The sequence below is a fragment of the Rhinoderma darwinii genome, chromosome 4 (genome assembly GCF_050947455.1).
Source record: "Rhinoderma darwinii isolate aRhiDar2 chromosome 4, aRhiDar2.hap1, whole genome shotgun sequence".
Taxonomy (NCBI): domain Eukaryota; kingdom Metazoa; phylum Chordata; class Amphibia; order Anura; family Rhinodermatidae; genus Rhinoderma; species Rhinoderma darwinii.
Window position 1 is genome coordinate 376,271,878 of NC_134690.1, and position 17,080 is coordinate 376,288,957.

Below are 17,080 nucleotides of genomic sequence, written 5' to 3' on the forward strand. Positions count from 1 at the left end.
TATGCAAAAATGCAGCCCCAGGCTTAGCTCTTAGGAACCATGGCAGCAGGGAAATGCAATTTTACAATACATTGACAGATATCTATTGTCTCTTCCTTTTTCAGTCATGTATGTATTGCTAGATATCTAGATTGAGTCAAACATGCCTATAATGTAAGTTAATTTTCTGTCATAGAGTTTCATGTTATTTAGCGTTCTACTGTACAATAGAATGGCAGCATGGGCCGTTCTTGTTAATTGGTCACAGACTTTGCTGAAAATTAAAAAGTGACTGCAAAAACCCCCCAAAAGAATACTTTTGTATCACATGTACTGCAGCTCCATGGGTAGAATGCCATGTTCTCAATCTGCTGGTACTCCATATCCGTTACCACTGAAAAAGACAGACTCACTAAATATTTTTTGCCCCGGCAATATGTCGTCTTCTGCAAAATACAGGAAGCCAAAGTTCTGACGGCAGATCAACATAACTAACTAGCAGCCCTTTTGAAAAACAGACGGTAACCAGACTGGTCTCCACAAGTACATGGAGATTCACGCACTGACACTTCTCATATTGGTTGGAAGACTCCCAAACTCATGTACTACCTCATGTACTACCTCACAAGTGCAATAGTTGTGGTGATTATTCCTAGCTCCGAGAGACTCCAAAATGGACAATTGCAATGAGAAACAGGTTTTCACTGGAGTTTTTCTTCAAGGTGCAATAATCTATCCATCCATAGTGACAAAACGGTCAACTTTTACCAATAGAAATCTGTTCTGTTGGTAGGTTCTGCTTAACATATTCTTGATTACCAGTCTTTATCATTAGCAAGAAATCTTTTAAAAATATGGTGATGCAAATATATCTTTAGGATTGGAGTGATTTCCCATGTGAAAATTCCAATCATTGAAAAAAAATATCCTTGTTAGTCTAGTGTCATCCATCATCCGATGCATGAATACATATTGCATTCTTCATCTGATTGGCGGAATCTCATTATGTTCATACCTACCTATCATAAACATATGTCTCACAGGACAGATAGATTATTGGCTAGGTGATCCCTGTGTACGGTATTACACCTCCTCCAAAATAAATTATACCAGAAAATAGAAACTTCAAAACATCATTTACCTACAAAAAAGGAAACAAGGGAGTCATGTGCTATTGTTAGTATGAAAGTAGAAAAGAATCTCAATTTTTTTAGATCATAACAAGGAATTTAAAATATACAAAAGATCCAAACAGTATTAACTGTATACGGGCCACATACAGAGTAAGAGACATCAATAGCAAAACAGTGTATATCACATGCAAAAAGCTGCATCGCAGTGTCAAAAGCTACGATGTCAATTGCATAACACAATGGGTATGTGATACCTTATCTAGGGCAGATTTATGAGTCAAAAAATTGCAAGGTGCAGAAAAGTGAATTTATATAGATGAAGTCAATATATATGAATATACAAAAATAATCTTTGTATATCCACAGTGAAGAGAGGATGAGGAGTGGACCTTGCTGTACCAAAATGGTTAGCAACAAAGCATATAGTGCAGCAAGACAACAAAGATTGGTAATACCAATTCCCTAATGGCAGAAAATCCCAACCCCCATTCAAAAAGACCGATACCATAAGGTATTAGGAACCAGGTGCATTACCCATCATTGTAGTACAGACTGTGGGCCCTGGAAATTCCCCTGTGTGCATTTTGATATTACCCATTTGATATTACCCATCAAAACTATATGTAAATATTTTTATTTTTTTTAAATCTTGCTTTTTTATGTTTTTTTTGTCCATAATAATTTTTCTTCCATTTCAAAATGTGTTGTATTTAACTTTTGTACTTTAAAAAAAAAAGTTTACAAGGAAGAGCTTGACTTTGATACCTTTACAGGCCTCTATTTTTTTCTTACCACTGTTTTTATTTATAAACTGGAAAATAAATAAGATACAGCATCAAACTGTGCCACATAGAAAATTAGACTAAGCAATGCAGAATGATTCAGCGCAACTCATTTGTTAAAAGAATTTATTCACAGGTCAAAAGATATTGAGACAAAGACAAAAGGGAAACCATTTTCACAATGTATAATGTAGCAGCTCGCTGTAAGCGGGGTATGAATTAGAAACATCAGTCAGGGCACTATCTTCGAGCAAGTTTTGAATAATGTAAAAACTTCTTCCCTTCCTTCCACTTTCAACCCAAAACTTCTTTTTAAGCAGGTTGAAATTTATAATGTAATGTCATTGTGTTTTTTTGTTGAACTGTATTTCATAATAGTAATTAAATCTAAAAACATTACACACTTTATAAACACTTTTAAAGTTTCTGCATATCCACTTTTGAAGACTTTAAATAATTATGAGAATACAAGCTATTTGGAAGAGGCAATCATTTTGTGGACTTAAAGCCGTTATGTGAGCTTAAAGGGGTTGTCCAGGATAAGAAAAACATGGCTGTTTTACTTCCAAAAACAACGCGCCACCTGTCCATTAGTTGTGTCTGGTATTGCAGCTCAGCTCTATTAAAGTGAATGTGGACAGGGGGGGGTGCTGTTTTTGGTAGAAAACAGGCAAGTTTTTCTAATCCTGGACAACCTCTTGTTTAATGAGACAACCCCTTTCAACATATAGGACAACCGTTATTAGGATCAGTGCCTTCTGTTATCAATGAGCAGCTCTCATGGACCTGGCTAATCCATTTGAATGTTCCTGTATGTAATATATTTCCCCTGCCATTGTAGGGGAAATGTATGGCTTGCCCACTGGCGTAGCTATAGGGGTCGCAGCGGTCGCAATTGCGACCGGGCCCCGAAGCCAGGGGGCCCACAGCCCCCCGCACCACATCAATAAAAAGTTACTATAGTAACTCGGGCCGCAGGCCCCTGTTACTATAGTACTTGACATTACTTACCTTCCTGGTTCCGGAATCCCGCGCACAGCATCGAGAGGACAGAACTACCGCTGCGGCTGAAGAGGAAGGTAAGATTAGCCCTGACTGGCGGGGTCCAACTCCCGGGACCCGCCAATCAGCTGTTTTGAAGGGGCCGCAGCACTTGTACGAGAGCTGCTCCCCTTCATTCCGGTCACACTGTGAATCGGTGTCGGCGATTCACAGTGTGAGCGAGTAGTGAAACAGCTGATTTGCGGGTCCCGGGAGACACATCAGCTATTGATGGCCTATCCTGTGGATAGGCCATCAATGTTTAGGGACTGCACAACCCCTAAGCCTACGATGTAGCAGGCTTAGGGGGCCCATGAGACAGGATCACAGATTGTGTGATCCTGTCTGCTGGGCCCTGTATCTAAGCCAATGACATGGTAGGCTTAGATACATGGCCTATGCGTGATCCTGTCTGCTGTGCCCTGTATCTAAGCCAATCACATGGTAGGCTTAGATACATGGCCCATGCGTGATCCTGTCTGCTGGGCCCTGTATCTAAGCCAATCACATGGTAGGCTTAGATACATGGCCCATGCGTGATCCTGTCTGCTGGGCCCTGTATATAAGCCAATCACATGTTAGGCTTAGATACATGGCCCATGTGTGATCCTGTCTACTCGGCCCTGTATATAAGCCAATCACATGGTAGGCTTAGATACATGGCCCATGCATGATCCTGTCTGCTGGGCCCTGTATCTAAGCCAATCACATGGTAGGCTTAGATACATGGCCCATGCGTGATCCTGTCTGCTGGGCCCTGTATCTAAGCCAATCACATGGTAGGCTTAGATACATGGCCCATGCGTGATCCTGTCTGCTGGGCCCTGTATATAAGCCAATCACATGGTAGGCTTAGATACATGGCCCATGTGTGATCCTGTCTGCTGGGCCCTGTATATAAGCCAATCACATGGTAGGCTTAGATACTTGGCCCATGTGTGATCCTGTCTGCTGGGCCCTGTATATAAGTCTACCACACTGTAGGTTTAGATACAGGGCCCCAGCACACAGTAATCTTATACTGTATAAGATTACTGTCTGCTGGACCCTGTATCTAAGCCTACGTTGTGGTAGGCTTAGATACAGGGTCCCACAGGTAGTATCACACATGGGCCCTGTATCTAAGCCTAACACATGTGTTACTAATCGTTTTTCTTGTGTTTTTCTTACAGGTTCGGTCGTTGGACTACGGCGGATTCCAGGACTACTTCAATGACGGCTTTTTTTTTTATTATCAATAAAATGGTTAATGAGGGTTGTGTTTTTTTTTTTTATTTCAATAAAATATTTTTTCTATGTCTTTGTGTTTTTTTTTAAACTATATTACTACCGCCTTAGTAATGGCCGCCGGCTGATTGACAGTATCCATTGCTAAGGCGGGGCTTAGTGTTAGCAGGTGCAGAGGCCAACACTAACCTCCTTTATTACCCCGGTACCCACCACCACCAGGGGTGCTGGGAAGAGCCGGGTACCATCCAGTACCTGACCATCTGTAGTGATGGTCGGCCACTGGGGTGGCCGCAGGCTGGTATTATCAGGAGGGGAAAGGCCAGATACAGTGGCCCTTCCCACCCTGGTAATGCTAGGCTGCTGCTGCTTTATTGTATCTGGCTGGTTATGAAAAATGGGGGGGGACCCAACGTCATTTAAAAAAAAAAAAAATAATTGGAAAGAACGATGTGGGGTCCCCCCCCCCAATTTTCATAACCAGCCAGATACAAACACAGCAGCAGCAGGCAGCATTACCAGGGTGGTAGGTGCCACTGTTTTTGGCCTTCCCCAGCCTAATACTACCAGCCTGCGGCCGCCCCGGTGCCTGACCGTCACTGCAGATGGTCGGGTACTGGTTCGTACCCGGTTCTTGCCAGTACCCCAGGTGGCGGTGGGTACCGGGGTAATAATGGGGGTTCGTGTTGGCCTCTGCACCGGCTAACATTAAGCCCCTCCTTAGTAATGGAGGTTGTCAATCAGCCGGCGGCCATTACTAAGGCGGTGATAATAAAGTTTAAAAAGATACAAGCACATAGAAAAAATATTTTATTGAAATAAAAAAACACAACCCTCATTAACCATTTTATTGAGAATAAAAAAACGCTGTCATTGAAGTCCTCGTATCCGAAGTCCAACAACCGAACCTGTAAAAAAACACAAACACACAAAAATAATCCGTAACACAAAGAAGCAAAATTATTATTCTTACCTTTCCTGGGTCCAGCGCTGGAGCCGCAATGTCAGCGAGCTGAGCGCTGTATCTAATCCAATCATGTGTGATACTGTCTGCTGAGCCACTGTATCTAATCCAATCATGTGTGATAGTGTCTGCTGGGCCCTATATCTAATCCTATCATGTGTGATACTGTCTGCTGGGCCCTATATCTAATCCAATCATGTGTGATACTGTCTGCTGGGCCCTGTATCTAATCGTATCATGTGTGATACTGTCTGCTGGGCCCTGTATCTAATCGAATCATGTGTGATACTGTCTGATGAGCTGTGTATCTAATCCTATCATGTGTGATACTGTCTGCTGAGCTGTGTATCTAATCCAATCATGTGTGATACTTTCTGCTGAGCCACTGTATCTAATCCTATCATGTGTGATACAGTCTGCTGAGCTGTGTATCTAATCCTATCATGTGTGATACTGTCGGCTGAGCTGTGTATCTAATCCCATCATGTGTGATACTGTCTGCTGAGCCACTGTATCTAATCCTATCATGTGTGATACTGTCTGCTGGGCACTATCTCTAATCCTATCATGTGTGATACTGTCTGCTGAGCCGCTGTATCTAATCCTATCATGTGTGATACTGCCTTCCGAGCCACTGTATCTAATCCGATCATGTGTGATACTGTCTGCTGAGCCACTGTATCTAATCCTATCATGTGTGATACTGTCTGCTGAGCCACTGTATCTAATCCTATCATGTGTGATACTGTCTGCTGAGTCATTGTATCTAATCCTATCATGTGTGATACTGTCTGCTGGTCCCTGTATATAAGCCTATCATGTGTGATACTGTCTGCTGAGCCACTGTATCTAATCCTATCATGTGTGATACTGTCTGCTCAGCCACTGTATCTAATCCTATCATGTGTGATACTGTCTGCTGAGCTGTGTATCTAATCCTATCCATAGTTTATAGGGTCGTAGTGCTATCGATATGCTATGCTGTCTCCAATACACACTTTTTTTTTTGGGCGGACACATATGTATTGGGGCTATTTCCCCTGACATTTTAAGCCCTGAGGGTTTGTTCACACGGCAGCGTCCATTAAGGCTGAAATTACGGTGCTGTTTTCAGGAGAAAACAGCACCGTAATTTCAGCCGTAATGGCATGTGCAGGCGTCTTTCGCTGCGTCCGTTACGGACGTAATTGGAGCTGTTTTTCCATTGAGTCCATGGAAAACGGCTCCATTTACGTCTAAAGAAGTGACAGGCACTTCTTTGACGCGGGCGTCTTTTTTACGCGCCGCCTTTTGACAGCTGGGCCCCCTCCGGTGCTAGCGACACCTACAGGCATGAGAGGGCCTGTGTAAGGCTCGGCGTCACTGGCCCCACAGTAGCGGCGCTACCGCTGTAGCAGCCATAACGGCTGCTAGCGGCGCCACTGGGCATTTGAGTGGGCGTGTCGGCTGGCGGCACGGGCCCCCTCAAGCCCCGGGCCTCGTAGCAGCCGCTACTGCTGCTACCGCGGTAGTTACGCCACTGATGATCATTATATGATAACTGTTCATGTTTCCTGGAGACAGGATTGACTAAATCTTCCAATATTACTACTCAGGTCGTTTATTTTATCACGTTTATTTAAGCACTTCACCCGTCCTGATATTAACCCATCATTTATGTTTATACATTAGGCATTGTGTGCCTGTGTTATGCCCAGTGTGTCTTCTTTGTCTTCATGTTTACTTTCCCTGCATTTCTAATATCTTAAGTAGGCAGGTAAGCAGAAAATTGCATATTGAACAGAAATACATTCTTTTGGGAATTGAGGCCTTGTATAGATCCTGAGGGATGATAGTTATTTGTGTACAGCTGTTCTAAGTAAGCTGAATAAATTCTAAGAAATATTTAGTTTTATGTCACATAATTTGCATAAAAAAAATGTGAGTGAGCTGCCTGGCAGGAGTGATAAGTTTTTATTTTTAAATTCTTCACCGTGATAAGGAAAGGACATAGCTTTTACATAGCACAAGATTTTTTATGTTTCTAACTATAACCTATTTCTATAGTGAAGTATGATACTAAGGTCTGGGCATCTCAGGAGCCATCACGTGACATATCAGCCCATTTATTTACATTTACCTGCACGATGTGCACCTCAATGTTGAGAAGAAGGAAGGTTTCAACTAAGACCCGGTTCACACTGGGTTTGGGTACTATGTTCAGCATATATACTAGGAAATTCTCCCAATTTGCAGTATATGTCTAACATGCCCATAGGCTATAATTAGCCAAAAGACTGTCATTTTGGCATTTAGCTGGTATACAGTACGTCTGGATATCTTTGCCTAAATTGTATAATTGTATTTCTTCAATTCAACTGTATGCAGAAAAAAAATTATACATAGCTTGCTGTAAGCTTTTTTTTCAATGAGTGTCAATGGCAGGCATATGTAATCTTATAGTCATACATTCAGTAAAACGTCTCAAATGGTCCTACCATAAAGGCAGATTTACAAAGACTGGTGCTTCATACATCAGTCTTAATCCAGACTTCGCTGAAATAAAATGCGCCAAATTCGCTAAAAGGAAAACATATCCTATTAAATTTGCCAGAAGTTGAAATTTACTCCTTCTAGACTTAGATTTGCGCTTGAATTTTCAACAGTTTTTGACGCAAATTATAGTAAATCTGTTGGTGCTTTGTCCCGCCCCCTTCCGGCTAACTCAGCCCTCTTTTATCGCCACTATTAAAAATGACGTGAGGAGTAAAAAGTAATATGCACCAAAAACAAAAATCCATTTATAAATTTCTCACCTAGTTGCCAAATGCAGTGTAAACCTCGCCAAACTGCAAATTGCCCTCCATATTGCAGCCACAAAACCCAAATCAACACGATGATTGTACTGCCACGTGGCATCAACACCACTTACGCTTGCTAAACAGCAGTTAAAATAGTGGCTGCAATACACAGTATTCACAGCTAAAGTATTTCCATGGGGAAAAACACGGTGGTGGATTTCTGCTATCTAGCACTCCTACGTGGGATCTTTATAATGCAGACGATCTGATATATGGTATGGCACTACTATCCATTCCTTGATTGGTCAAGTAGTTACAGTATATTTCAGTCTACATTACTGCAGTTCCGTTCACTGTCAACAAGGTGGGGGCAGGGAGCTTTCCTGACTTTGCTATATGGCTCTATGATTTCTAGTTACACCCCTGAGCGGTATGCAGAATCAGAACTGACTATAGGTAAGGTGCACCTAAGAAATGCATAAAATGGTGCTGTACCAGTCCACAATAAAATAACACTGAGGTACTTTGCATATAGTGTTAGGAAAATAAATATGCAGAACTGCCCCAATAGCAGAGGTAATATCCAAAGGTAGAGCAGGCTAGCCCCAGAAAAATGTAATTGCACGTTCCTTCCTATATCAGTAGGTGAGCAATCTATAGGTGTTGAATAAAACTTCTGAAAAGAAATTCTATTTATAAGAATATCAAGGATTTCCCTGCAAACCTAAGGTAAAGTGATCGATAAAGACTATTATGCATAGTATTACATATTGTTTAGTTTTCCCCTTTAATGATCAGCACTTCCTCATGACCATAGTCAATCAGCAATCTATTAGGGTTTTCTTCATTCCCGTATACAATATCCTGTATATCTAGTTTCACCTTAAAGACCGCATTGGCAGATCTGCAACTCGAAGCCTTTTTAGCTGATTTGCTACAACTGCGCTTTGTGGTCAAATGGTAATTATAAAGAAACCATCAATATTTCTAGAATTAGTATTGATTTAGACTTGTAACTTTCTTATTGTCAAGGATGCCAGAGGCAGGATTTTCTGGTTGTCTCTTTCTTTTGACAATTTGCATAAATATGTCATAAATAAAAATAATAATGAAAAAGAAAATAAATATATATATCGATGTCCCAGAGGAAGCCGTAAACCCAGTGTCGGGTGAGATTGTTTGCCGTGCCGCCTATGCTTTTTATCGATTATATCAAACCATTGATGTTTAATCTTGTGAGTATGGATTAAAACCAGTGTGTAGCAAAAGTTCCAGAGGGTGTTGCACTATATTTATTTTCTTCTACACTTGAGATATAGGATTTTACCCTGCGAGGAGCTCGAATGTTGGGAGACCACACGGAGCTCCGTGGAACTACAGGAATAAGAACAACTATTCACACTCATACCAGATTGCGGCTTGTCTATTGCATATTAACTGAGTTTGTCTATACCAACTACATGTTGGATTATCTACCCAGTGCCGTCTGAGCGGTAAAACTTTGCTGTGTTGTACTATATATATTTATATATAGTTGTATTATTTTATATTCTGTTGGTTTTCCAGTTATATAGTATACCCTATTGTAAAATACACCCTGCTCCAACAGTAGGAAACACTGGTGGCATCCAATATGGACCAGCAGCACTTCTGGAAAATAGGTGACCATGCTGCTACAAGTGGGTCTTGGTCTGTTAGGCAGCCAGATACTGTCTTGTAAGTTTGACACTTGTGATGGTTATGTAGTGTGAAAGTGTGAATGACTTTCATGTAAATATATAGGGAAAACATAGTTGTACCTAATGCATTATGGGAATTTTGTGGTATGGAGTATGCAAACACACACAGTCACACATGCGGACATGGGTAAATGTAGACCTGAAGATTACACCCTAAACATTGTGGGAGAATGGAGCTGCTTATTGTCACGTAGGGTTCGTGGACCCATTGGGCCGTACCGCCTTGGTGGTATGGCAGCTGGCCAACAGGGCGCAGGTCAGAGCTATAGTTTATATAGGGTACCTGTGGAAGCTCGGACAGTAGCAAGGCAGGCTTGGCAGGAACTAGGCAGCAGGTAGACTTCAGGCGTGGAGAAGCAGGACAGGCGTGGTATACAGCACAGCACGGCCACAGCTAAGCACGGCACTAGATCAGGATACAGGTTACAGGATACAGGAACAGGAACACTGGGAGCAAGAAACACTAGGGGACCAATTGCAAGACAGAATTGGAATACAACAACAAAGCTCAGGCACGGGAGGATGGGGCTGGGACCTTCTTATAGCCCAGGGTGCTCTTGAGCAATTAGCTCAAATCACCAACATGGGTGCGCTCTGGCTTCTTAAAGAGGCTCTGTCACCAGATTTTGCAACCCTATCTGCTATTGCAAAAGTCCAAGTGGGCGTGTTTAAAGTAAAAGTCCAAGTGGGCGTGTATTATGTGCGTCAGAACGCCCAGCTAGTAAAAGTAGTAAAAACGCCCCGATGTACGCACATAATACACGCCCACTTGGACTTTTACTTTAAACGCGCCCACTTGGACTTTTGCAAGCCTCATTTGCATAAATACAAAAATGGTCATAACTTGGCCAAAAATGCTCGTTTTTTAAAAATAAAAACGTTACTGTAATCTACATTGCAGCGCCTATCTGCTGCAATAGCAGATAGGGGTTGCAAAATCTGGTGACAGAGCCTCTTTAAGACTGGACTGAGCTCGTGAGCGCACCCTGGTGGTCACTGTGGAGCAGGACGGCCGTATGTGCAGACATCTCTTGAGAGAAGGGCGTCGACTGGATGGAAGGTGTTTGTGGTCAGCGACTACGGACGTTACACTTATCATGAGGACATTTGAACCTTGATAGGAGCTGCTTGAGTATGGAATACAATATTTTAAAAATAATCCCTTATGTTGGTTGCACCCCTATATCAAAAACTTCAGGGCTCATCTAGCTTACCAATGCAGCGTTTCTAATTTACTTTAAGTCAAGTACCCCACTACTCAAATAAACTACATCTACATATTCACAAGGCCATGATCATACACTGTGCTGCATGTTAAAAGCACAGCAGGAGGACAGTGCCAGTATCCTTTGAGGCAAGGCGGGTAGCCATGGTGTACATGTACCACCTTGCCACAACAAGACACATGACATCTAGCAGCATAGGAAGACCCGTATGAAGCTGCTGGATTTAAAAAAAATAATAATTATTGTTCACTTACAAATAACCTATGATATTGATGATATAGAGTTTACTTATTTGTACAGTTGGAGTAGTCTCCGTTTTTTTTCTCCAGTGGGCCCGAGATACCCCAGTGGGACACTAAATATATTAAAAGTATATATAATACTGTACAATATTTGTCATCATATTTTTCATAAAAAATTATCTTAGTGTGCCCAGATGTAGAGATTTGTAACTTGTAAAAAGTAGAAGTATATTTATCTGACACTAATCTAAAGACTACAATTCTGCAGAATAAAATACAGAAAACTACAAAAACAGGAACCATACATGAAAAATAGCCCGATATTACAGGGGAAAAAAATCACTAGCTAATGTAACAAACAATTAGTTTGCAAATATATTTACACTCCATCCTTCCTTTGCAAGCTATAAATCACACAGCAGAAAATGTCATTATATGTAAATGATTTCTTTTTTCTTGTAGTGAAAAGCAGTGGCAGCTGGAAGAGGTGCATGTGATTTCCCTTGGTAGAGAAAGTTAACCCAAGGATTAAAATGGACACATGTTCACATTTGTAGGGCGGATAACAAATAGATGAGCCGATAAATCTAGCAAAACAAACAAACAATAAATATATTTTACTTTTATGTCTCATTTGAATATTTATATGAATTGTTAAGTGATTGATAGGGCTCATTCACCCAAATATTTCATTTCTCATGCCTGTATTTATTCAATTTGTTTCTATCAAAAACTGGAACCAATCCCATTGGGGAAAAATATTATAAACCTGTATATTTTTAAATCAAATGCTTTTATTACAAGCTCAGTCAAACATCAATCCAACTTAATTCACTAAACTGAAAGAAAGAAAATAACTTCTGAGCCTTTCTCTTATACATCTCACTTGACTCCTTGCTTTGTAGTATAGTCACATTTTTTCTCAGATTTAAGTTATTTTATTATGACATTTTTTTCAAAGACTCTGAGATGTGGTTTAGGCTTCGTTCACATTTGCGCTAGGGCCCCGTTCCGACGTTCCTATCGGTGCTTTCCATCGGAACGGGACCCTGACTGACAAAAACAGAAACCAAAGGTTTCCGTTTCCATCACTATTGATTTCCTTTTGGCGGAATCAATAGCGTAGTCGACTTCGCTATTGATTCCATCAAAACGACGGAACCCCTGCACATCGGAGACAAACGGAAACCATTGGCACCGGATCCTTTCACCATTGAAATCAATGGGGATGGAAACGGAAACCTTTGGTTTCCATTTGTGTCAGTCAGGGTCCCGTTCTGACGGAAAGCTCCGATGGAACGTCAAAACGGGACCCTAGCGCAAATGTGAACGAAGCCTTAACCTGTCATATCGTCTTTAGCATGATCCAGTAAGTTAAATTGGCAGTATAATTAGGGGGGAATATGTAGTTAGGCAACAGGACAACATTTTTGGTCTTGGAAGCTGAGGAGGTGCACAGGTCTCACCTTCTGCTATACTTAATACTTAAGACAATAGTGTCCAGTTGTGAACTCCACCTCAAGTTATTAGTGGAGCAGATTACTTTCCCGTCCATTGACTAATCTGTGGTCGGTGTACTATCGGTGTGTCTCTAATTTTCATACATACAGATAGCTAGGAAGTAATATCTTTTTATAAGGAATGGCCAACTGGCCATTGACTAACAATAGATTGACTCTGGATTGACTTTGTTCTTTAATTTGAGTTTCTCTCTAACACTCAAATGTGAACCTGACACCCAGGGATGCAAAAAGGATTTCTACATGACTGTCATGCCTCCCTGAAACTGTTTGCCAAACTTACCCTGGCAACGTCAGTATCTATTCATCCTAATCCAATATCCATTGAGAGAGGCCATAGCTCAAAAGTCATTGGAGATTTACTGAGCTGTGTGATGGGATACAAGACTTCCTCCAGACATCAACAGCTTTTCAAGTGTATAACAATTAACCCAGAGATTGACTTCATTGCTTATTGAATCCTGTTCTATAAGGCCGGATTGCTTCAATGGCTTCTTTTGTAACTCATATTCTAGCACAATGATTCTTATCTGTATTCCCAAGAGCTGCTTACAGATCAGGATTTACAGATATCCCTGTTTGAGCACAGGTGTCTCAATCACTCTTATTGATCCACATGGACACAGTAGTGTACCATTAAATCTGGTCCACTTATCACCCCCGGGGGACTGCTGATATGGTCAGCACATAGGGAACGGACTGTTAGACATACCGTACTTAAAGTTCTTGATTCCATTTTAATTAGATTATACACAAATTTACCATATGTTTTAGAGACAACTAATAAGGTTTTTCTTTTCACAACAGGAAATGAAAAACTGCTTCTGAAATTGAATAGGTGTCTTTAACTTCTTATTTTTTGGCATATAAATGCTCATAATGACAAGCTAGAACATGCATTTATCTCTCTTGCGATTGGTTTGAAGACAAAGAAAGATTTCACAATCATCCCTAGAATGCTATCCCTATATATGTTTAGCTTACAGATTAATTTATAGAAGGTGCACACTGACTACGTCTTATTGGAATCAACATTGCATTATATCTACATAGACTATGTTAATCATACGTAGATGCTGAGGATAGTGCTATGTAGGTCCAAATGGGAACTAGGAACTGATTGAATTTCAATTTTGCCAAATTTAAACGCTAAAATAGAACATATATACCATAGAGGAAGCTCACGTGACTGCTATGGGCCTTTAAAGAGAGAGGTAGCCCAGCCCTGGTTAGCCCCTTACCCTTTGCTACCTAATGCCTGTGCTCCTTTATGCATAAAGGAATTATGCTCAAAACATAATTTTGAGCAACATTTAACTAGGTAAATTATATTTTCGTTTAATTCCTTTCCCAAACAGTCATGTTTTTTTTCTCACTTGTTTCTTTTGCAGGCAGTTTCTGCTTTCATTGTGAATGGAGGAGGCTGCAGCGTGACTCTCCACAAAGGCAGAAACAAGGACGCAGGGCGTTCCTACATTAGTTATAGTGAGAGACAGATTGGCAGTACTATCTTTACCTATATTATTTACAGGGAAAAACAGAGTAGTAGAATATCTGTACCTACAGTGTATCAATTACAGGGAGATATATATTTGCAGTACTATCTGTATCTATATGATTTACATGGAGAGACAGAGAAGCAGTACTATCTGTACCAATATATGGAGAGACAGAGAGGCAGTACTATCTGTACCTATATAATTTGCAGGGAGAGACAATGTAGCAGTACTATCTGTACCTATGTCACTTACAGCAAGAAACAGAGTAGCCGTACTATTTGTACCTACAGTATATTATTTGAAGGGAGAGACAGAGTGGCAGTACTATCTGTACCAATATCATTTACAAGGAGAGACAGAGTTGCAGTACTTTCTGTACCAATAACATTTACAAGGAGAGACAGAGAGGCAGTACTATCTGTACCTATATAATTTGCAGGGAGAGACAATGTAGCAGTACTATCTGTACCTATGTCACTTACAGCAAGAAACAGAGTAGCCGTACTATTTGTACCTACAGTATATTATTTGAAGGGAGAGACAGAGTTGCAGTACTATCTGTACCTATATAATTTACTAGAAGAGACAGAGTGGCAGTACTATCTGTACCAATATAATTTACAGGAAAATACGGAGTGGCAGGATTATCTGTACCCATATCATTTACAGGGAGGTGCAGAGTGGCAGTACTATCTTTACCTTTATTAAATACAGCAAGAGACAGAGTAGGAGTACTATTTGCACCTACAGTATATTATTTGGAGGAGAGACAGAGTTGCAGTATTATCTGTACCTATATAATTTAATGGGAGAGACAGTGGCAGTACTATCTGTACATATATAATTTACAGGTATAAATGCGAAGGCGGTTTTTGTGCCTATCACATTTTTAGGCTCCCCCTAGGATAGCGACTTACAAACTAAACTGAATATTTGCTGTTACATGGTCTGTTTCTATGCAATGTCCCCAACCATTATAAATACATAATCTTATATTTGAAAAAATACCCAACCTGATCGGAAACTGGGGAACTTCATTGCAGTCAGTCTTGTGGATCTAGAAAAGATCTAATGGCTATCTGTTAGGTCACGTTAAGTGTAAGGCTTCGTTCACATCTTCGTCAGGGCTACGTTCCGTCTGAGCTTTCCGTCGGAACGGAGCCCTGACTGACACAAACGGAAACCATAGGTTTCCGTTTCCATCACCATTGGTGTCAATGGTGACAGATCCAGTGCCAATGGTTTCCTTTTGTCTCCGTTGTGCAAGGGTTCCGTCATTTTGACGGAATCAATAGCGTAGTCGACTACCATTATTCCATCAAAACGACGGAACCCTTGCACAACTGAGACAAACGGAAACCATTGGCATCAGATACGTCATTATTGAAATCAATGGTGATAGAAGTCAGGGCTCCGTTCCGACGGAACAGATGTGAATGAAGCCTAACACAGAGTATGTAACACAGAGTATGTAACAAAGGGTATGCTAATACATTAGAAGTATAAAATAAAGTTGTAAAAGAGTAATCCCTTTTTATTATTAAAAACAAATGTAATAAAAAAATGAGTTAAAAAATAACGAAAAAAAGCAAAAAAAATTAAATAAAAAAGTTATTAGTTAGTATAAAATAAATTATATTGTGCATGCATTAAATAAAAGTACAAAACTACACAGGTAAGGTCGTATTATCCTGAGGATTTAATTTAATAGGTTATTTAGTGTGAAATGTTAACAGTATAACAAATAAATAAACCAAAAAAAACCTTTTTTTTTTCTATGAATTTTTTTAAATGGATTACACAGTAATTTATTTGCACCCCAAATTGCGCCAATAAACTATTTCTCTAGCATAAAACAAAGAAGAGGGAAAAAAAGACTTCACTGGAGTAATGGATATGTATATAGTCTGGATTTGAATTGAAAGGACCCTTTATACTGCATGTCCTTCAAATAATCCACCCGTCGTACTTATCTTAACCCGACCAGTATGCAATGCTCTGCTCACAAAACGATTGAAAAACATATTTTTATTTCTTTGGGACAAGACCTCAACAGCAAATATACTGATTCATTTACTCGTTAAAGTCAATCTCTGCAAAAAAAGAAAATTCAGTTTTAGCTGCAAATTGTAGGACTTTGCATTCCATAACTCTACAAAGTCCTCCTGACCTTTACATAACAGTCAGTGGTTTTAATGTTGTCACTAATTGGCACTAATATTAGGCACTACACTATATGACGCTTATAAACTGGCACTGTATAGTATGGTTATTTGTACACTGTATGACCGTACAGCCTATGGTGGAAGGGGCACCTAGAGATCTTGCCGCACAGGGCATAATTCAACATAAGTTGCTCCTGTCCTGAACCCCTTCTTAGACACGGTTATGAGAACCAGCCTCAACAGTCCTTTCCAATAACATAGGACTCACTGGTTGACATACATGAAAAGAGTCCTTCAAGGAAGGAATAGAATGTTCTATGTCTAATCATTGATACTTATGAGCATCTTGTTTTGAAAACATATTTTATGGTTTGCAATTGTGATTTCTTAAATAAAAAATAATGAATCAAATTGTCTATATTTTAATATACAGTAGTTTCTAAAAATAATGAAATGTACAGGGACCTACATGAAATTACATTTTACGAGCTCCTTTCAGAAACCGCCAGATTCCATTCCCAAAGCAAATCCGATTTTTAATCACTTCTGTGGCTGCAATTACATTTTTTAGTAAGAAGTATAATGTTGAACTCTGGCAATCTGCTGCTTAGTAGGAAGTGCACAGAAGTTCATACGAGGATTTCTGCTAAATATTGTTTACTTGTTACTTGCAAGTAGAATCATTTCTCTGTCAAATTTCATGTTTACCAGCTGTAAGTGACGTGAACCGTATCTGTGCGTTGACTTAGTCTCTCACGTGAGATGAAAGGGCATACGTTGTCA

At 40.2% G+C, this 17,080-nt stretch overlaps 1 protein-coding gene across 12 annotated transcripts in view; it reads left to right on the forward strand.

Annotated features, from left to right (window-relative positions):
• The window catches only part of NRXN1 (neurexin 1), a 1,175,924-nt gene that overhangs the window by 148,273 nt on the left and 1,010,571 nt on the right, over positions 1-17,080 (forward strand). The window lies entirely within an intron of this gene.